The sequence below is a fragment of the Cricetulus griseus genome, chromosome 2 (genome assembly GCF_003668045.3).
Source record: "Cricetulus griseus strain 17A/GY chromosome 2, alternate assembly CriGri-PICRH-1.0, whole genome shotgun sequence".
Lineage (NCBI taxonomy): Eukaryota > Metazoa > Chordata > Mammalia > Rodentia > Cricetidae > Cricetulus > Cricetulus griseus.
In genome coordinates this window covers 267,148,185-267,172,122 of record NC_048595.1, presented here as the reverse complement: position 1 = coordinate 267,172,122, position 23,938 = coordinate 267,148,185, and positions in this window count along the sequence as shown.

The window sequence follows — 23,938 nt, the reverse complement described above, 5'->3', positions numbered from 1 at the left end:
AAGCAGTCTTGGGTGTGGATCCCAGTCCTAACCCCAGATGAGTGATGCTGGGTGGTTTTGATTCCTTCTGTAAGCTACAGTAGCTTGCTCGTAAGTGGAGATACATCATGTCTATTTCTCAGAGATGTTCTGAAGAAGAAATACGATGATGTCTATGAAGAGTAAATGTTCTGCCACAGCCTAATCACTCAATAACTGTTCTGCTCATCTGTGGCAATAACCAAGCACAGTGCAAGGGACTAGTAGTTTGAGAAGGTTTGAAAACAAACTGCTAATGGTGCCTTTCGTGATTGAATCAAATACACCATACTCCTTAGATCCACACCCAGGAACAGTGTGTTTCATTACTTTCCAGAGAATCACCCTGTTTGCCACAAAAATCCTCAGAGCCAGTGCTTCTCAACCTTCCTAATGCTGCAACCCTGTAATCCAGTTCCTCATGCTGTGGTGACTTCCAACCATATACCTATTTTTGTTGCCACTTCTTAACTATATTTTTGCTACTGAGTGTGTCTCAGTTCCCAAGACCATCAGAAGTATGTGTTTACCAATGGTCATGAACCACTGGTTGAGAACTGCTTAGGCCAAAGTGAAATTGAGCATGGAGGATCCATGTTCTACTTCTCAGATCCTGATATTTACAGGTTTCTTAGATAGTTCTAGTGAAATGACCAAAATAAATGAAATTAACATCACCCTTTGGTCCAAAAAGGTAGAGGTTCAGAAGATGAACATAAAAGCCTGAAATATGTGTGTGTGTGATTTGTTTACAAAAATATGACATAATAGGATGAAGAAAGTGACTCATAACGTTGGAGAGAAGATAGCTCAAACAAGGCCAAATGATTAATCTTCCTGAGGAGCTCAGTGCTCATCCTTCCGTTAGCCTGAGATGCAAATCATGGCGCAAATGGTGCTGAATTCACGGGTGACATATCTACAGTGGACCTCTGAGCCACAGGCATGCTTGTACGTTCTAAAGTCAGATGCAATATTGATGCAATATTGGAGCAACATTGCTCAGAAAGCATTGAATTTTCTAAATTTAAACAGTTTAAGGCAGTTCTTTTGGAGGTTTTGTGATTCTTTTCCAATTGCAGTTTGGGTATTATGTAAGACTAGAAAGCTAACAAGAGGCCAGTCTCATAATTTTGCTCCATTCTAGGTTCCTTGAGGCTCTCATGCACATGCTGGATTAGACATAGTTACTCAAGTTCCTGGAGACTGCTCTTCTCAGCCATATCCTATAACTCAACCTCTTACTCATCAAGCTGGACCAAAGAGAACAATGCAGGCAGGCAGATAGAGTCATGATTGTGGATTATAAGCATAGATTGAAAACCTCGTTATTTATGGTAGCCTCCTTACTATTTTTCCCCTAATTTTCAGATCATTAACTAGCCACCAGAAACACTTGAAGTTCAGAAGAGATGTAACAGAATATCACAAAAATAAGGGACACAGTAATCATTTTTCTGTAGAAGACACAGATTGCTTTATAATAGTTTTTTTTTTTATTGGGATTTGCCATTGATTAGCTTAATGACAGCGAGTATTAACTTTGTCTCTTCGGTTGTTGTTCCAACACTCTTTCGAGTCAACAGTAAATACCAGCTTTTAAGACAGAAACCACCAAAGCAACACACTAGCGACTTTCTCATTCTCTGGTAGTGCTATGCCCTTGGAGGCCAGCCTGGGAAAGCACACTGTTCACTCTTGGGCTCTATTTTTACACAGCTATTGAAAGTTAGAGGCTTTCTCCCTGGCTGGCCTGAATCAGAGTGGGAAACACAATTCCCATTAAGATGCCACTTGTCACAAGGAAGCTGTATTCATATCCTGTGAGCAAATGTGGACTTTTCCAATCATGCCCATTTCAATGTCTCAGTTCCTGAACGCAAGAATGGGGGTGTCAGCTCGGCACTTCCAGGATTCGGGGTGGGGGAATCGTGAGAGGGCCTCATGGCTTGGGAAACTTATCTGTTCTGAGAAACGCACTGCTGTTTATCCCTGTAATAATTACTCATTTCTAATTTGAGAAAGAAGTCATTTGGGAGGCGAGAATTTTACTGTTGTGATTCGTGTCTGTTTTTCTTTTTTTTTCCCCGAGGGGGTTAAGTGCATGGCTGGACAAAAGCACGATGTGAGAGGCATCATTTATAACAAATGAAAGCAATATGTGATATTAGAGAATGGACACTTTCCAAAGTCTAATTCTGCTTTCTGTCAACAGCAGGATTAGCTTTAAGGGTGTTCCTTTTCTCTTTCTCTTTTTATCCTCTTAAGTATCTCCAATTCTAATGTCATGTGTAAGGGACTCTCAGCAATGCACCCAGTCCAGAAAACACGTGGCCAGCCTCCTGTTTTCAATCTTACAGAAGACCTTTAAATGGTGGTCCTTTGAGGATGGCCTTTGTTTGAATTGTGGGAACAAAGCCTGGGGACAGGGATTGCCTCTAATGCTCAGACCATCTGTGTGCTGGTACACACAGGCCACAGGGATACTGGGCCCAGGTAGGGCATATTCAGCTAGCAGGAATGAGAACAACTTTATGAAAAGAGGGATGTGTCTAGAAGAAAAGGAAGTGGTATGTATGTGTGTCTGTGTGTCCATGTGTGTGTGTGTGTGTGTGTGTGTGTGTGTCCGTGTGTGTGTGTGTGTGTGTGTGTGTGTGTGTGTGTGTGTACATGTGGGTATGTGTGTCTGTGTCTGTGTGTGTGTATGTGTATGTGTGTGCATGTGTATGTATGTGTATGTGTGTGTAATTAGGGACTGTATCTATTGGAAGCTAGAAAAGATGCATATGGCACATAGAGAGCACCCAGGAACTAGGAAGGCTTAAATATAAACACAAAGGTATTGAGTTAATAAACAGAAAATCCTCCAGTACATGGTTTGTTTTCCCAGGGTCCATGAGTTTCAAATGCCCCTCCCATTATCAGTAGGATAACTCTGTAAATAGGCAGAATTATTACATTACCTTTTATAACCAATAGCAACTTCAGGAAATCTTTAGAGAAATGCAGTAAATGGACAAATGTTAAGAAATAAAGGTTTTTATCTTGGTCCTCTTCTTTCTTCTCTCTCTCCCAATTCTTTGAGAATCATATAAATAGGCTTTGATCATTTACTCTCTTCCTCAATTCCTTCCAGATCTACCTATACTTCCCTCCCTCTTTGTGTCCATTCCCTGGTTTTTGCTTTTTGCTTTTTTATAATAGTTTTTTTTTGCATTTCAATCCCAGTTCCCACTCCTTCCTCTCCTCCTGCTCCTCCCCACCCCCACCTCCCATCTGCTCTTTGGAAAGGGTAAAGCCTCCTCTAGGAAGTCTACTAAGTCTGTCCCATCATCTCCTTGAGGCAGGGCCAAGGCACCTCCCCACCCCACACCCCTGTGTCTAGGCTGGGCAAGCTATCTCTCTATATAGAATGGGCTCCGCTAAGTCAGCTTGTGCATTGGAGTTAGATCTTAAACCCACTTCCAGTGGCCTCATATGCTCCCCCTTTTAAAACACCCATCAAGTTCAGTTTGTGCTGCCCATATGTGTGGGCAGTCTTGGATGTGTGGCTGTCCACCGGAGTATGATTACTCATCAGGAACTACCATCTTTAAAAAAAAAAAAAAAAACAAAAGCAAAACAAACGAAAATCCACTGACTGTCTTCTCCTAGTTGCTGTAATAATTAGCCAATAGCTCCACAGCTACAGGTAAGTGTGATAGTTTAATGCCCCCCTCCCGTCCCCTCCATGTTCAGATTTGGGCTGGTTTAATTTGCACAGGTCTTGAGCAGGCTGTCACAACTGCTGAGTTTGGCTGTGTGGCTGCACAGCTGAGTCTGAAAGATGATGATTCCCTGTAGTCATCCACCCTCTCTGGATCTCACACTCTTACCTCTTCCACATGATTCCCCAAGCCTTGGGAGGAGGGGACACGATAGTGTGTCCCATTTGGGAGCCATCGTTCTACCCATTCAGTTGTAGGTCTCTGTGCCACAGGCCATATACTAAACAGCAACTACTCTCACGACGCTTCAGAAATGACAAGTTGGCCCTTGTGAACTGTAGTTTGTAAAGGGGGTAATGGATTCTAAAGTTCCTTTCTTTGCTGGGGAAATCTGCACAAACCTTTAATTTTCCAAGAGAATTTTTGACCTTTGGTCCTATAAAACAAATGTTCTTTCATTATTCTTGTTCATTCCAAATTCCATGTCTTCCCTTCAGAAGAGAACTATAAAAAATTTCTACCAGTTTGGTAAATAGTACCCATATAAAAGGTATGAATTCTAAATGAAGTTCTCTAAATGGCCTTGAGGTGACAAATCCATTTCAGGCTTGAGTTCTTAGCCTCTGTACTTACGCCTGTCAGGTAAACGTTTCTGAGGGTCATTATTTTGGATTAAGCAACTCCGTTTGTCTCCAATGGAGCAGGTAAAAGAGACAAAATGGAGTCACATTATAGTTCTGGATAACCACACTGACACGGAGCCACTCATAGGTCAGTCTCCCTATTCTCCCTCAGTGATCAGGATTAGAAAGATACCAGCCAAATTAGCCCCAGAAGACTCCTTCCAACTACAGTGATACCCGAATTCCCTTAGGCCTAATCCTGACACACAGGTAACTTGAATTGCCTGGTGTCACTTTTCTGTTATTCAGTCTCCCAGCCTGGCCTTGCAAGGAATGCTACTTTCAGAGGATCAATATTGTTCCTTCTTGTTTCCACTTTCTTTTAACCCTGACCCCTTCAGTCTCTCATGCTCTGCTTCCTGGAATGCTTGCTTTGTTTAATGAACTGAGTGTCTGATTCTGGGATCCATAACAAAGCCAATTAAAACATTAAAGAAAATAGGTGCGATTCCTCTTGACATACCTCAATCTTTTTCATTATTTTGTTTTTTATCACGAGAGACAATTTATCACTTTTTTGTATTAAAAGGAAGGAGGGAAAGAAGAAAAGAGAAGAAAAAGACAGCAGAGAAACAAGGAAGTAAGTATTGAAAGAGGAGGCACAGTGTTGGAATTCTATGCTGTCAGCACCACTCTTCCACTCTTAAACGAGAGCCGTGAAACAAATGTCAGGAGTCCACAGGTGTTGAGGTATTTCCGGCTTATGCCACACACAAACCTGCACCTTTCCTAATTGGTCTCTTTCCCTACAGTCACCTTCCTGCTCCCATTTTATCACCTCTAGTTACACCTTGCAGGTCCAGCAAACTGACTTCTGATTGGACCACAGAGCTGTGACTCCTCTTGCCAAGGGTTGCCTAATGGGCACGTCCCATTTATTCCCCTCGGATGTCACCCTATTTCCCTTCCCGAAATCCTTTTTCCTAAAATCCCTGATAGGAATCTTCCCTGTTCTACATTTCCCCTTCTTCTTGGCTGTCTTTTAAAATTCTTCGTCAGCTCTTACATGTAGGAATTTACCGGGCCTGTGTCCTTGGCTGTCTTTTTTCTCTCATGCTTTTACAGGGTGGTTTCCACCAGGCATTTTTTTGTTGTTGTGGTTGTTGTTTGTTCTTTGTAATCTCAAACTAGATTTCTTTTGGGATGCTTCAGGCCACTGTCATCAGCTGCCCTCTGAGTTCCCCTCCCACAGGCATCTCAAGGCTGGTGTTTGAAATTCGACTCCTGATCTTTTACCCAAACCTGCATTCTCTTCCTGAAATTTGTGTGTCCAGGAATGATTCTACCAAGCATTCCATTACCCAGCTCAATCTGGGAGCTTTGCTATACTCTCAGCCTAATGCTCATTTGTCCTGGAGTCACTGTGCAGGCTTGCTGCATTTCTGATTCCAGACGTCTTTCCGTTATTAGTTCTCACCAAGCAACCATGATCTTTATAAAAATAAATTTTATAATAATGCTACCAACTCGTATACCCGAGCTTTAAAAGGCTCATTGAGCTCTTGTTAAAATATAAACCCTGGATCTTGATTTATTCTGTCTTCCAATGCGCACCATTGGCTCTGCCAAACTGTCCTAAATCACAGTTGTCCAAATGTAGATAATATGATGGGGTGCACCTGTGGTTCCTGCCCTTGAGAGACAGAAGCAGGAGGATTGACATAGTTCCAGGATAGCCTGGTCTACATAGTAAATTTCAGGCTAGCCTGTTGTTGGGAATATAAGTGAAACTATTTTATGTGTCTTGTAATGCTTCTAAGACTGCTGAGACAGCCACAAGGCAGTGTGATCTGAACCAATCCTAAAGCAGGCTTTGAAATGTTAATGAACCAATCCTAAACTGTGAGCCCTGACAGCAGGAAGCTCATGCCCAGAGGAAGTTTACAAACCTGTTGTCTTTGGAGCCCTCTCTGAGATCATCTGCTGTGCTCCTGAGACTTGGCATCTCAAGCCTCTACACTGACTCCCATCTGCAAGAGCACTCTGAGACTAGCCACCATGTGACTTTGGCTCAGGCACCATTGCTGAGTTCACACATAACTGCTTGTCAGTGCTAGCTGCTGGCTGATGCTCCTAAGGACCTTCTGGAACTTGTAACAATGCCATCTTCCTGGCCTGCCACAGTTGAAGGACTTTCTTGTGGTCATGGGTCCAGTTTGTTTTCCAAGGGCCATCACTGGGAGAGGATTCACCAGTGCTTGCAGCATCTCCTGCCCCACAGTCCCCACTTGAAATATCTGTGTACATGAGCCTACCATAATTGTTACAATAATAGCATGGTATGTAAGGACATGAGATTACCATAATCTATAAAATAGCATAGATGGATGGAATGTCTTCATGAATAAATGGAACATCTTGAAAAGCAAATCTTGTGCTGATATCTTAGCTGTCAAGTGGTTAGGCCACTGATGAATGGTAAAGCCCAGATCTGATTCTACCCCTCTGGTTCCATTGCCCTTTTACCTGTCTGCGTAGCCTGATCTGAAGAGGGGAGTCTAGCAGGACAGCCATAAGGCCCAGGGGAACTATGCAAGAAGTTATGTCTATTTTGCAGCCACAAGACCAAGGCAGATGGGAAGTCAGGGTGGACAGGGGCAGCAGTTGGTAGGTGTAAGGCCTCCACCTTTCAGTTTCCCAGACAATAAACAGCTCAAGGATGTTTCCCACAACTTCTCACCATCCCTGATAGACAGGGCAGAGAGGTCAGATCAGAATGAAAAGACTCATTCTGAAACAGGTACATCCTCCATCCTAGGTAACCCACCTGAGCTGGCCCTGAGATTCCGAACCAGCTACTCTCAAATCTCATTTAAGTCACAGCTCACTGGCTCTGCTCTTCACACCTGTGATACAGTGTGACTGTGTCACAACAGCAACAGCTGAAGCACCAGCCACAACCATCCTCACACATTGTTCACAAATGTTCTTCACTGTGACTTTCCTTGATCCATAGTTTGGTGTGATGTGGTAAGAATGTCACCTCCTTGTACTACAGTGAGCCGGTAAAGAAAAGGCCTAACTCTTACATCCTTCACTACAGTGCTAATTAAAGTGAAACTCAATGTGCAAACTGAAAAGTTGAATTTAAATTATAAGTTGCTTGTAGAAGATATTTCAAATTTGTCATGATTTAAACATACATTGTTTTCTCTTTCACCTTTACTTTATTAATGATGTAATTTTAACTTTTTTTTCTGGCAGAAACAAATTAAATCTTACTTATTTCCCAGGCTGCTCCCTAATAGACAAACTTAAAGGATGTCCTTAAATGGCCATCCACAAATTCCTTCAGAAGGTTCTAGCTCCTTATCATAACTCTTTTGGAAATTTTCCTTTATTAGTCATTGAAAGGTTCAGGCATTATGCTGGCCTGCCCCTGTTACCTGGTGGAACAGGCAGTACCCTGGTCAGCCCAAGGTTCCATGGGAACTAAGTCTGCACACAGGTGCAGAGGACCCCTTCAAAAGACAGGTCCCTGCCCATTTACTCGCTCTGTTTCCTCTCTGCTTCCTCTCTACTCTCTCTCACCTATGCGCTCTCTCTGTCTCTCTATGGCGACCGGCCATGGTGGTCAGCCATTTACCCCTGTTCCTCCTCTTAGTCTCCCTACTCTGCTGGGCCTCATAATAAACTTATAGTCAACATGTCTCATGTCTCAGCATTTCTCTTTTCTTCTTTTTAAACAAAACAATAACAGTCTTGACAAAAAGTTGTATCTTAGCTTCTTTTTAATCAAAATAAGACAGAAAAACCATAATATTTCACATAAAAAAAACACATGAGGATTTCCTTCCAAGAAAGCAAGCATTTATAAGTCTCCAGCCTTGTTTAGTCTCATTATTCCTAGTTTCATTTTATGAAGTGAGCAGAATTTAGTAGATTTGATTGTTTCTGCTCGTTTAGTTGATTATCTTTTCCTTGCACTTCCGTGAGCTCCACGAGACCTGAAACTCTGGATCCATACCTATATACTTCTAGCACCAAGCCTTCACCAGAATGGACTCTTAATGAATATTTGCTTTATGGATGTTGGGATATTTTATTTCTGTTCTTGTTCTTTCTGAAGAAAGTCTTCTTTTTATACATATTAAAGAAGAAATTATGTGCCAAAATTGAGAAATAATGCCATATAAGGTCCTAGAACTATACAGGGCCAAACTGTTATCATGAAATGATTCCATATGTCTAAACTTGACTGTTATGCACAGCTGTTGAAAGCTTTGACATTTGGTCAGTCATAGGCATGGTTCTAAGTGAGTCTGGGATGAGTTTAGTGACAAAGTTGGCACATGTGTCTATGGGAGCCAAGGCACAACAAAGTGAGATTCTATTTCTAAGTCAGGAAGCAAAGACAAACTTTTCAAAAATTATTCCACCTATGATGACATGGACATGGCTTCGGAGGAAGCTCCCATTAACCCAAATAAGTGAATCAACAATAAACTTTCCCAGTGCTATAAACTATAGTCTTTTAGTTAGTGACCATTCTTCAGGAAGTCGTACCACATCAAGGGATGCCCACAATAGACTCAATATTCTCCACTTAATAACATTTAAGCAAGCCATTGTCTTCACAGACATGGTTGTTAAAACAGAAAAGAGTCTTTTCAAAGTATATGCATCTGGTTAGAAGAGAATAGGACAAACCCCAAGTTACACAAAAAAAGTGACATTTTTGTTTCCTGATTCAGAACAAGGAAAGCCAGATTCTGCAAGTCTTACGTGTTCTTTCATGTGGGGTCTTAGAATTCAAGTCCTGATCCAGACACAGGTATTGCAAAATCAGAATGAGGTATCTTTCTAAGGTGGGAACCCTTGGAATGGCCAAATGCCTACTGTCTTTCTGGGAAATGTCACTCTGTTTTGTAATAAGCTGGAATGACTTCGTCACTGACATAGTCAATGAAGAAAGGAAAAGACTTTGCAATTTTGCAAACATAAGAAAAAAAAGTAGGTGGTTGTTTATAAAAGTGAATCCAGTAAAAAGTGTCTCTGTTAATGATAAACATTTATTTTATTCTGCATGTTTAGAACAAGAAAACACACTGAAAGTTGGCCAAATATGATAACTATTAGTTTTCTCAGAGCTCATAAGCTCTGTGATGAGAATGTTTTTGAAATTATCTTTATTTTATTTCCAAATGGATTAGTGACAGGCAAGCAGAGAGGGGAAAAAAGGCAAGGGTAAAGTAGAATAGCATAAAAAGCAGGATACCTACTATATAACTTGTGAGATGCTGTTACAGTTTTATAAATCTATTGTCTAAATTCTATATAATCACAAGTCCAAGTCTTCTCTGGAACATATGAATGGCATCTCTAGCATTTGAATTTTTGGGTGCATATCCTGGACCCACATGCATACACCAGGTTATTTTAAGAGAAATGATTCTCACATGTGAGTGTAGTGTCTCATCCTGCAACATCAGGAGTCTTTTTTCTAAATCCTCTGCTGTCACTTTCTTGGGTACTATTTTCATCCTTCACCCACGTTTTCATCTTGTCTATTGTCTGGGTTCAACTCCCCAACAACTTTTGCACTTAATTCTATGGTAAATATTTATATTGTGGTAAATGTATGACAAAAGGAACTGTGTCCTTTATATGGGAGGTGGGGCAAAAGTGACTGGGGTTATTGTGAAACAAGAGGTACAGATTAGTGGTAATCTTGCAGGAGAGTCTAAAAAAAATGGAGCAGAGTCAAGAGAATAAAAACCAGATCCCAGGATCTAGGATAAGAGAAAATTACCAGATGCCATTGTTGAAAGAAGTGTCCCAATCCGTATGAGTTTGGCTGTGACATTTGATGGTAGTCCCACTAGGGCAGGATAAACACATTAAAGGAGCAAAGATTTGGAAGAGGAGCCTGACGGCAGTGCAATTATTTCATAGGAAGAGTGACCAGCAGACACCAATGCCATGGTGTGGAGTTGGCTAGGCCCCATTGCTAGATATCCAAGTTAGGAGTGGGAAGGGACGAATCTAGGAGCATCTGGTAGGAGCTGTGCTCCTTGCTGCCATGTGAAAGTCACATTGAATTCCAGAAGTTCTTTCTGTGCTGAGAGGACCATTGGCCAATGATTCAAAGAAGGATTTAGTCACAACTGAAAAACAAGAGTGTAAACTGATAAGCAGAGTCTGACTCCCATCTCTAGACAAGTACAGAAGATGTGAGGATTAAGATTCAGTGTAAGAAAGAGTGAGTAGCCAGAGCATGGCCAACCCTGTGGGGAAAGGGGAAATTATGCCTCAGGGTAGACGGAGTTCCAAATTCCATTTCTTTCGTTCCAGTTAATGGGCAGGGCAATGATTACAAGACCATGTGAACCTGTGTCATATGACTCAGAAGCAAGCAGGTAAAAACACAGTGGAGGAAGAAGGCAGTGTGGCCTGGGCTTTGGTCACTCCCATCATGCATTAAATGCCTGGCACTTTCTGATGACTGTTCAAGACTCAGGTCCAGTGCTTTGTTTTACAGAAGTTTTAAGTATATATATGATTATGGTGGGCTGTAAAAGCCACCATCATCCCCATTCTTGCTTTCAAGGTTGCTAGCACCATCTCCATCTGCTTTTAAAATGTTGTTCCCTTGCTCATGGTTGATTGATAGTACTTTTAAAAGGCCCATACTCTAAAACTGGGTATCCCTTTAAGTGATAACTTAAATATTCATCAAGCTTCTATGAGTGATGTTTGAAGTGTAATGGGGTGTTCAAGCTCACAAACTTCCAGATGGAGACAGCGGAAAGCTCACCTTGAATCAGCATGGACACTAAGGGACTTAAGTGGCTTGAGGATTAGAAGTGCATGGGGGATCCAACTTCAGGTATAAAGAGGCACAAAGTTGTCACTAAACACTGGGTTTCTCTCCTTATTGCTTGTCTTCTTTGGTCAGTTTCTCTCAGAGGGAAGCTTACTAGAATCACCAGGCTACAGGCATGTTTATTTCTGTGCCTCCACGAACTCTTTGTCTCATCATCTTACAAAAGTTAGGAACTTGAAGCTCATGAGAGATCTCAGAGGATAAAAGCACTTAACATGCAAGCCTGAAAGACCTGAATTCAATCCCTGGGACCCACAGGGGACGAAGAACTCATTCCTGAAAGTTACCATCTGGCCATCATGCTCATGCTATGGCACGATGGGGAATGTCCTTCTTTGTATGTTTATCTTATTGGTTGTTGAATAAAGTACTGTTGGCCAATGAAGAAGCAAGTTAGGCGGGACTAGAAGTCAAGGAAGATTCTGGGAAATGTAGTAAAGAAGTGTAGTGATCCAGGAAGGAAGTGACATAGCAGGAAGACTCATATATAAGCAGGGACAAGAAGAAAATTGTGCTCTTGCTCTCTTTATCTCCCTCTGCCTCTCTGCTCTGGAGTCACCATGTGACCACCAGGAAGACAGGATCCATTCCGTGGGCGTCCTCCATAAGGTAAGTCTTATGATTATGATTGATAATTAAGACTGAGCTAGCAGATAAGAAATCCTAGTCAATTGGTCAGCAGCATTGTAAACTAATATAAGACTCTGTGTTATTTTGGCCGCTCACGTGGCAGGTGGAACTCGGGCAGCTGGAGTAAAGGCTTATCATAACCATGGCTTGTATATTTTCATACTTCATCTGTTTCCCTACCACCCACAACATAGGCTGGTACTTGACCTCACAGAAGTTCTCATTCTGGGACAACACTGTGTTGGTTCTCTAAAGTGATGTTATAGACTCTCCCCTGAGCCCTGTTCCCTTATGTCTGGGGTGTTGAGGCCATTACCCCAGAAACATGTGACTCTTAAAATGGAAGTTGAAATGGTTGGGGTGGCTGAAAGGGAAAATAAATACTAAAGAAAGTGTTGATCAGTGTCCTCAGGGGCAAAGAGCAGACTCCAGTAAAGGAAAATAACTTACTAGGACACAGTATAGCACAGCAAAATGTGCCAACACAAAAAAACAACCAATCCCCAAACAAATAAACAATAAAACCAACTTGAGTAAAAATGCATGTGGTAGCTTGCTAAGACAGACATAACATAGAACTACAAACCAGGGGTTTAAATAGCAGAAATCATTGTCTCCCAGTTCTGGAGACTAAAAGTCTGAGATCAAGGTGTTGGCAGCACTAGTCCTTCTGAGGGCTGTGTGGGTGGATCTGTTCCAGGCCTCTCCCTAGCTTCTGGTGGTTTTCAGGCAATCTTTGGCAATCCTTGGATTGAGAATGCATTACTTCAAACTCTGCCTTCTTGTTCACATGGCATTCTTCCTGTACAGACATCTGGTTCTTTGTCTATTCCCAACCCCTGCTTTTTAAAATATAAGGATATAGTGTTGGGACCTATTATAATGACTTCACATTACTCTGGTGAGCTACAAAGAACCTGTTTCCAAATAAGGTCACATTTGCAGGTATTGAGGACATTTCAAGATCTTTTGAAGGAATGAAAAGTCAAACTACAGCAGTAATTAGTTTAAACCACAGTAGCCATGTCATTAGGTGTCACTTCTGGCATTGATGTCCCTGAAGTATCCCCTACAGCTATCCTTGCTCTTAAATGTCATTGCCACAATCCAATTCCTGGACATCTGGGTAGCAAGAGTGAGTGTCTGGGGCCTCCCTTTTCTCTCTTCCCCAGATTCTCAGGGTAGGGATACTCTTCCAACACAAAAAGTGTTGCTGGAAAACCAGATTTGAAGCCAGTATGTGACAGATGGCAATCTTCAAACCACCATGAACATTTCCCCTGCACTGGTTTCTATGAGGACAGGGTGGAGGCATAGTTATGTACTATATTTTAGAAAAGCTAAGGGGATTGATTCTGAGGAAGAGTGAGTGAAAATATTGGAGCTGGCAGGCTGGAAAACCATAGGTATACTTGTCCTGTTTGGCATTTTGTTCTCAAGGTTACTCTATCTGCTTTGCACATAGAAAAGATATGGTATTCAATGGTTCTCGTATATTGACAGAGCATGGTGGCATCTCAGACAAACCACAGTCAGGAGCTAGGACTACTGCCAGGAGACCAGCAGAGGCTGAGCTGCCCAGGTATCAGCACAGTGCATAGAACTTCTTCATTAGTTCTTGTCCAATTCCAATCCATGTACTTTTGAACTATACCGAAATGTCATGTCTTTGAGATAAGCTTTCCTAGTGATAGGTTGGTTTGTGTATTTTAACAATGTATTGACATTATGAAATCACGCCTGGCCAAAGTTGAACCTCTTTGGAGATCACAAGATATCTTACTTATCGTAATGTTCTCAAGGCACCTGGCATTGGAGGTTCAGCAAATGTCAGATGAATTCATGCATCGGGGATATTAAGACTGTATTTGCTTTTACTGTTGGCAATGCAGGGTCAGGGAAATTTATTACATAGTTTTAAAATATTGGGTGGCAACGGAGGGGTTTTGGGGAAGGGACAGCTAAAACCAAGAGCCATTTGAGGGGTTTTATGGAAATCTTCTTAAAACATAGACATATATGAAAGAAATCTAAATTGGAATCATCAAATAACAGGGGAGACAAAGCCCCAACTGGACATTTCTCAACACAAAATGAGAGCCCCAATGTTGAGAATATGTTACATCTAACCAAGTTGTTGGCCAAAGAGGCTCCGTGGAAACTCTGAAACAACCCAGGCTATTACAAAGGCTATTGGTTCCTCTTCAGAAACTGATGATAAGGGCCTATTGCTGAAGACAACATCTGCATAGCTCACTGAATATGGTGACGTTGAGCTGGTGCTGTCTGGAGCTTTCACCTCTACTGACTAGTGTCATGGGATGGGATGGTACTCTACACATTATAAAGGAGACAGGCCATCCCAGCTATAAAACCTGTGATCTATAATGGTGTCCTGCCTGCCAGAGACTACACTGGTACAATGGTGGCAGAGGAGTTGCGTGGTAACCAATCACATATTCAACACTTCCCAGAGAGGCCATGGTCCTGGGGGAAAATCAAATAGTACTGCTCTGCTAAAGGAAAATAGCAGCAATATAACTCCTAACAACATTCTGCTATACACATAGATCAGTGTCTTGCTCAGTCATCATCAGAGATGCTTTCTTCTGCAGTAGGTAATAATAAAAACAGAGTCCCAATTGGACAGTCAAAAAAAGAGTGAGAGAGCATGGAACACTCAGTCCTTAATGGGATGTCTCCATCAAATCTCTCCCCTCTCTCTCTCTCAGAGAATGGTGTAGAAGGTGAGGTAGAAAGACTGTAAGAGCCAGCAGAGACAGAGAACACCAAGGAAACAAGTCCTCCTAAGCACCACAGGATTGATGCACATAGGAACTCAGACACTGTGGTAGCATGCATAGGGCCTGCACAATTCTAAGCCAGATGAGGTCCCAGCACTGAGCGGGGACATAGACAGAAGCCCTGACCCCTAATGCAGAAGCTATCTCCACAAAAGAAAAATTAGTTTTCTTAAATAGTGTTGCTGGGTATACAAACCACATGTAAGGGCAGGTCCCATGCTCAGCAGTAGATGGCCAACACAACTCAGTGGTATTTCTGGAGGGTTTTTAAAAACCTCTATTATGGTTTCTGATCTTGTTTTTATGGATTTTTCTGTGTCTCTGCATGTGTTTCTTGTGCTTTTTCTTTGGCTCTTTGCTTATTTGTTTTATTTTAGCTGTCTGTATAATAGAGAGAGAAAGAAGGGGTATAGATTTGGGTAGTGGGGAAGTCGGGAGAATCTGGGAGGAGTTGGGGGAAGGAAAACCATAATCAGAATGTTTTATATATAAAAAAAATCCATTTAAAAAACATGGGGATAAAAGGCTGCTTAAGAGAAAAATTTTCTCAGAGTAGTTCTACTATGTCTTCTTTTTATCACAGCCATGGGCACAAGAAAACAGTGGAACCAACAGATAGTCGGATATACTCGTTCTTCCAAAACTGCAAGCCGACTTGGTCTTTCATGTTCATGTAAGCTGAGGTCTCTAACATGGAGGCAGTAGGCGACGTCTGTTCCTTCTGCAGTTAGAAACCATTGAAGCCACCAGAGATTCTTGCTAACAATACCTTTCTCAATGTTTTTACATCTCCTTCAGATTGCTCTCTACTTAGTGTGTATTTTTTTTTTAACCAGGGTTCATTCTGGAAATCAAATATGTGTTAACTGAAGAAAATTTCAAATCTAATTTTTTCTTTTTTTTTTTTGGTTTTTCAAGACAGGGTTTCTCTGAGTAGCTTTGGAGCCTATCTTGGCACTTGCTCTGGAGACCAGGCGGGTCTTGAACTCACAGGGATCCACCTGCCTCTGCCTCGCGAGTGCTGGGCCAAATCTAAATTGAGAAGAGAATAGAAACTATTTTAGTCCTGCTTTTCTTCAGCCCTGAAAATGCATTTAGCTCACCTTTTTTATTTTCTCTACTAGTTCTGCAAGCAAATAAAAATTAATGTAAACAAAAATCTGTCTCATTTATACAATTTTGTATTTATTCTAAATTATGTTTTCTTAAGTTTGAGAACACAAACACTTGAGAGTAAAGTGTTTTTTTAAAAAAATTGAAAATTAAGTTTTCAGACTTTGTAAATGCCCTTTGCTACTACTGAACTCCCCTCCACAGGAGGAAGTGGGCTGTCCTACTGCCATCCCAGTGGAGAAGGTGAGCACCATGTATTTCTTTTGCATATTGCCAATACTTCTAGCCATCCAAATGCACCTACGAATTAAATGTCTGAAATTCTACTATCTGCAAACTAAAATAATTTGTGTTTGAATTAAAGATGCTAATCAAAACCAGAAGAGCTGTATTTGGGTCATGAAGGTACATGAACAGCATTTTATTGAAACTTCCCAGAGGTTTCCCTTTAATGGTGCTAGCAAGAATGCCAGACATACAGAAAAGCAGGATGGAATTACACGAGTAAGATAAACTTTAAAAATAGATTTAGAAATGTTTCTAATAAGCAAATATTGTTGACTTTGTGTGGTCAGAATTTCTTTCCCTCTGGACCTGCAATCGTTTAGCCCCAAATGAACACACAGAAGCTTCTATTAATTATAAACTGTTGGCTGATGGCTCAGACTTCTTACTGGCTAGCTCTCTCTTAATTATTAACCCATAACTACTAATTATTTATTTCTAAATGGAGAACTTCCAGTGTCCCATCTTCCCAACAGCTACATAGCATCTCCCTCCTGGCAGCTTCTCTCTCTTTCCTCTACCCAGAGTTCTCCTCATCTGGTTACCCTGCCTATACTTTCTGCCTGGCTGCTGAACAATCAGTGGTTTATTCATCAACCAATAAGAGAAACATATATACAGAAGGACATTCCCTCATCAACTATGTATATAGTATCTAGTTAGGCATATTCCAAACAAGAAAGAATATAAAAAGATATTCCTATGCATCTCTAGTGTGTCATCTTAATTCATATATACTTCAGTCCTGGATCATAGACTTCTAGGATAATATTCTTTTAAAAATGATTATTAGTTCTTGGAATTTCATGCAATAAGTTTTGATTATATTTGTTTCCCCCATCCCTCCAAGATCCATTTCTCCTTCCCTGTCTACCGAACTTAGTGTTTTGTTTTTGTGTTATTGTTAAACATCCATGTACTTTGTGCTACCCATATATTCTTGGTGTGGTTGACTCCAAGGGGCTGTCCTCTAAAGAAAACTGACTCTCTTTCTCAGTGTTATCTAACTAGGGGGTAGTCACAATATGTACCCCAAGTCAAGTCTCACTTGCCCTCCTCGATAAGCCGATTAAAAGATAAAAAATTAAAATAGAACACATAAGATGAAACCAACAAACAAAACGAGATCTGTTCAGTGTGGCCACATTGGAAGAGGAACAAAAGATGCTGCCAACTGATGTCTGTCTTTGGGGTCCTAAAATTCACTTGAAGTTTAAATGGAGGGCCACAAACATACTCATCTAAGCAGTTCCTGTTAAGCTGTGGTCCTGTCCACCACTGACCCTTCATTTTCTGGGCTTCAATCTTATCTGGTTAGGTGGTATGTCAAGCTGTTAGACCTGTGTGAAATCTCTTTCTGGGAGACCACTTCTTTCTCTGGATGGCAGCATGAGGTTCCTGAGGAAATTCCCATTGCTTCAACGGTTTGAGAATGTGATATAGAGGCAAGAATATATCTTTAGAATATTTTCAGTTTTTTTCTGGCTGGTTATTTCAGCTGCTATCAATTGCCAAGAGTTTCTTAGTAAGGGGTGGGATTTTGTGCCCACATCTCTTCTCCATGTTGCATTTGGGTTGGTTTTGAGTTTACACAGGTTGTATGCAGTGTCACAACTGCTATGAGTCCATATGTGCAGTTGTCCTGCTGTGTCCAGAAGACACTGTCTCCTTGTAGTTATCTACCGCCACTGGCTCTCACACTGGAAGAGCATAAGGGGAACATTGGTTTTTCATTTTTCATGAAGGTGTTTTGGGGCCCTTTCCATGATCTTGTGGGAATTCTCTTGTTATAAAACCTTCCATTTGCCCGTCTCACTTTGTACGTATTCTGCCTTTTCTCCAGCAGCCTTTAATTGATAGCCCCACCAGGATCCCCACTCGTTTATAGTAATAAAAATCAGGCTCTTAATTTTAAGTCTCCCAATGCCTTGGTTAGGGGTAGTAAACTCATGCATTTACTGGCAAGAAGGGTAACATAAAATGTGAAATAAAGAAGTAATAGCTGTCCTTTGACAAATTGGGGACTATGTACTGTGTCATTGAGCCAGTTAGCACGTGTCTGTGAGGATCTTTGTTTAGGTAGCTTAGTTTTCTCCCTTAACATGTTGGACAATGCTAATAAGTTATTGTAGATCTTCCATTGTCTGAAACACAAACTTAAACTCAAATATAAAAGGTCTGTTACCTACTCAACAATGATAAAAATGAAGACTTAAAACTATTTTCTGATAAGAGTTCTGTTAGCTAAAGTATAAGACTTAATGTATAATGACTGAAAAGTTAATTTTCACTGTCAGACTGACCCAGAAGAGCCATATAGCATATTGAATTCCTAAGAACTTTGATTATCTTCCTCTTTTTTATTTACTTATTATGACTTAATCATGTGAAGGCTGATGGGAGCAAATTTTTGTTCTGTTATGTGTATTTACTGGAACCATCAAGCACAGTATTTCTATAGTGTTGGTTCTCAAATCAATCCAAGACTCCTAAAATTGCTGTCTCCCAAATCAGTCCAACTGCAGAGGGGACGGCTCCACACAGCACTGCAGGCAAGGAGCCACTCTCCAAAGAACACCAGGGACGAGCAGGCACTTTAGACAATCTTACAAATATAATTTTACACAAGCACAGAACAGGAGGAGAAAACAAAGACCGGGTAATCACCAGTGGACCCGGGTGTGCCCTGAAGCCTGGAATCTGGAAACTGTTAATTCCTATTTTTCTCTCACCTCCCCAAAGTTTCAGCGCATGCATTGATGTCTGGAACACAATCTGCACAGGGTGCCTTCGCACGGCAACATCTGGTTCTCAGGGAAGTCCACCGCCTGCTTTCTTGAAGCGTTTCACCTTTTCGTCTGAAGTGTGTTCTGGCATCCAAAGATGTGTCTGACTTCCTCTGTGATCTGAGGAATCCCACTTTCTCTTCACTCATAAAATCTGCAACCTGGCTCCGGGACGGTAGAGATCTGTTTCCCAAGCGTACATTTTGGGGGAGGGAAGGGCAACTCTTCTTTCAGACCACTCACTGCTCCCATCCCACCCAGAGACCAGACTTTCTTTCTGTCAAATGGTCTGCAGTCAAAACCACAAGCCCTCTGGTGATCAGTGAAATCATGTCTTTGTCCTCTTTGTCTGATGAAATGAGGTAGATCTCTTTTCTTCTGTGAAAAGAACACAAAACTAACTAATGTGCAAAGGAAAACCCATAGAGTTTTTCAAGCAAGAGTTTTCAAGTTTGAAAAAAATGCTTTGAATTTATTACAGTGTAGATAATATCAAACCCAGATGCTTTATATATTAAAACATCTCTTTAATTCTACCTTTTAAAGAAAAGAAGGATATGGCAATGTTAATACATACATACATACATACATACATACATATATATATATATATATATATATATCCAAAATATGTTCTTTTATGAACCAAAACAAACATTATGTGTTTCTGCAATGAATAAGATGATACCACTGCCAGCAATCCTCCCTGTCCAGACAGACACGATGTCTCAAAAACCCATATCTTGGTTATATTGTTTTCAGATCACGTGGAAGACCATGGCCACAATGACTAAAGTTTTCCAAATAATTTTCTATTTCAATTTCAGGCTGTTGGATGTCTGCCCTAGCTTGTTTTTTGTTGTGGTGATAACACTAAGCAAAACCAAATTGAGAAGGGGGGGGGGCTTGTTTGGCTTGTAGGTCATAATCTGTCCTTGATGGCAGCCAGGGCAGGTACTCAAGCAGGAACCTGGTGGCGGAGCTGAAGCAGAGACTGCGGAGGAATGCTGCTTACTCGCTTTCTCTCATTGGTCACCTAATCTGCCTCTTATGCAATGCGGCACCATCTGCCCATGTCCACAGTGGACAGGACCCTCACACATCAGTCATTAATCAAGAAAATGTCCCATGCACCAATCTGAAAGAGGCATTTCCTCAATTGAGGTTCTTGCCTCCCAGGTGGCTCCAGTTAATGTAAAGCTGAAAAAGAATGGCCAGCACAACATTTCTTTCATCATCAAAAGTTGCCTTCCCTTAAAACAAAATAAGGCAAAGCAAGAATATACCTAGAGAAGGACTCTCTATCAATTTATTGAAAATAACCGGGTCCCTCAACTTCGCTTTGACTCTTACGTGTATTTTGAGTATTTAGCTAGCTTTTTGACTCTGTAAATTACAAAGTATTTGTCTATTCATTTTAGAAGAACTTTCTTTCAGGCCTATGTTTTTAGAAGGAGAATAAAGCAATGGTACTACCTAATATTCTGTCTATGTACTATGAATAGTGGAGAAATTCAGATATTTGTGGGAGCTGCTTATCTTCATATGTGAATACTAAGCTACAACCTGTCTTTGGAAGGTTAGTGTAGGAACTACTTATCCAAATACAACTATATTTATTACAAAAGAAAAACTTTTACCACTTGATGTGCTTAAGGAAGCCAAGAAATAACACTGTTAACATGAAAAATGCATTGGACATAGTAGTAGCACAGCTGTGACTCCAGCACTCAGGAAAGCAGAAGCAGGGACAACACTGAGAGTTCTAGGCTAGCTGGGACTCCGTGGTGAAACCCAGTATACAATCAATTAGTCAGTGAACCAACCAAACACTAAATAACCAATAATAAAGCTTAAAAACAAACATTCATTCCATTTTTGCTGACATGATTGAGAATTTTTTGTTCAAGTGTCCATTTTCAGCTATCTAGATGAAGTCATTCCAGCCTTAGGCTACCTTCACAACCAATGCTTATGTAGCTCTTTCATTAGGCAGCAACCTTATACACATAACTTAAGTGACACCATTTAAGGTGGTGAGAGTAATAGATGGAAAGAGGATTAAAGGGCCATTTTCTGACTCTTGGACTCATAGAAGAGGATCCTATGGTCCCATAATTCATTGATATACAATATTTATATATGAATTACAAGTTTACAAAATAATACTTATCAGTTCTAAACAATGTTATTTTAGAATTGTATGTGTATGTGATACAACTTGTCAAACTCACATTTGAATTGATTTAACAACCACCAACCCAGTGGATCAAAGTTCACAAATGGACTCTTAGCCACATGGTTGTGTGTTGGAGAACTATCTTTTGCACTCTGTCGTCACTCAGCCATCCTGTGTCATACTTGGCAAGTGTTCTGATATCATTTTAAGATTTGTTTCTTTTTCTTTCTTTCTTTCTTTTTTTTGTGAGATAGAGCTTTTGCTAATGTGGCCTGGGGTTGGCCTGGAATTTGCATTCTTCCTCCTTCAACCTCCTGAAATGCTGGAATTACAGATATCTGCCTTGGTGTCCACCTATCATCTAGGAAATCTTAATAATGTCACTCTTTCAGCTGTCCTGACAAAGCTAAGAGGAACGAGGTGATGGGATATGCAGGTGAGTAGGCATGCATGCACTTGGCCTTATTGCTGTCCTTCTCATCCCAGTCACATAGAATGTTCTTAAGGTCCTAGTAGCACAGAATCCTGGCAGGTCTCAATGTGTGGGGAAGTGGTAAAAGTCCAAGCATAACATAAGCCTGTTATTTTCCTGAGAGACAACACTGACAGCTCAGAGAGGGTACACTTTGTATCAGAGCCATGACTTCCAATAGGAAAGAAGTTAATGGCATCCTAAGAAAAAGACATCATCCAGAGCCATTGTCATATTCTTCCTCATTTGTACAACTTCTTTGGATTAGCCAACTACTTACACTGAACATGATGACACTGCAGGAAAGGGAAAGAAGAAAGATGGAGACTCCTTCCTTAATCTTCAGTAGACCAAGGACAGAGCATTGGTAGAGTGTGTACACGAGTGGAGATAAGATAAAAATGTATGTGTCTTGATTTTGTGCAGCAATTTCACTGCTCTGTTAAGAATGAACAACACACATGCATCATTTGTGGGATAGAAATTGCAGAATCTTAGTGATTTTATATCACTAAGTAAATTACATCTTATGGTTGCATTTCAATCTAATATTGAAGCTGGGTGTGGTGGCTCACATACTTAATCCCAGTACTTGGAAGGCAGAGACAAGTGGATCTCTGAGTTTGAGGCCAACTTGGTATACAGAGTGAGTTCTTGGACAGCCCAGGCTACACAGAATAAGCCTGTCTTAAAAAGCCAAATATATATAAACAAATAAATAAAACTGACACTGAACAACATAAATGTATTTGACAAAATTCACCCAAAGCTCCTATGACTAATTAAAATTTCCTTTTTTAGAATGATGCAAAACGGCAAACCACTAAACACCAAGCAAATGGATAAAATGAACTAACCAAACAGCTGCATCCCACCCCTAACCATGAAAACCCAAGAGAGACACTGAAAGAAAGAATAAAGACTCTTTTAAAAAATTACTTTTCCAGCTTTTGATTATAGAGTCCAGCAATTTTTATTGTTTTCTTTTTGGCTACAGAGGGTTGAATGGTGCCTCCCAAAGTGATTTATCTATGTGCTCACCCTCAGAATTGATCATTTTTATCTTACATGGCAAAGACTGTGATTAAGTCAAGGATCTTGAAGACACCTATACTGGATTATTGAGATAAGCCCTAATTGTAATCTCATTTATCTTTATGAATCAGACAGGCAAAGTAGAAGATAGAGAAGAGGAAGAGCCAATGTGACTGACCTTAGAGGCCAAGACTGGAATGAGGTGGCCACAAGCTAAGCAATGCCCTGGGTCACCAGAAGCTAGAGGAGACACAGCACAGGGTTTTCTTTGCAGTCTCTGCAGGGGTCAGAGTCCTTCAGGCACTCCATGTCACACACCCCTTGTCTCTAGACCTGGGGGAGTAAAAAGTGTCCCCTGCTGTAAGCTGCCCACTTCTCTATGGCAACATGGGAACTGTACTCTGGCTTTGTCTCAGTGAACCCCTTTTCTAAAAAGGAAACAAACAAAAACCCAGAGCATGTGGAGTGCATTCTAGAATGGTTTGTCAGAAATTGACTTGTGGCGCCTCCCTTCTCTAGATGAGGTAGCTACAATAACTCCTTACCAGGACAACAACATTCTCCAATAACCCACACATAGTTTTGCCCTCTTCCTCAGCTTTCAGTTCTGTATACTTGGGAAGAAAGAACATGCCAGTTTCCTTTATGCCACCTGTGCCCTCTTCATTAATGCTAAGTTTCTGAGAGAAAGCTCAGAGTCCAGTAGATTTCTGCTGATTGATCATTCCCTTGTTTGGTTTTAGATTCATTTTATTTTCGAATCATATCAATAGCATTGGCAACAATAGACAAACCCTTTGAATTACATCTCAGGCAAATGTATTTTATTTTCACAAAGGGATTGTTGTAGTCTTAAACACCATATAAAACCAAGGACTCCTCTGCTATTGAAACAGGGGTTGTGCACTACCATTAGAGTAGCTACTTGGAAGGCACCAGCTGGTGCAGCACATACAGTGTCCAAGTCTGTTTGAGCTGTTCTAGAGAGAGGCTTAGCTCAAGCTGGGAGAAGGAACACACGTGGTGCCTACTTGCAAGAACATTGAGAATGTTTTCTGAGGTTGGTATGTATAGAAAGATGTTGTGGGGGATAGGACATGAAAAGACATGTCAACTCAATCGTGGAGAGCCCTACAAATCAAATTCACGTGATATATGAGAAACTGCAGGTGCCTGAGTCAAGGAGCTGTGTGGTTTGGTGCTGTGTCATGTTAGTGAGGTGTGGATTTCAGAGCTAAGGGCTTAACCAGAGAAGCATTTATTTCTAGTGTGCAAAGAAGCGAAAGGGTGTGCGAAATACAAATAAAGAGCTAGGGCTGCTATAGAGATTATTAGACAGTAGAGTCAGTAGAATTTAACAATTAATGAGATATGAGTATTGAGAAGGGAGCTAAAAATTA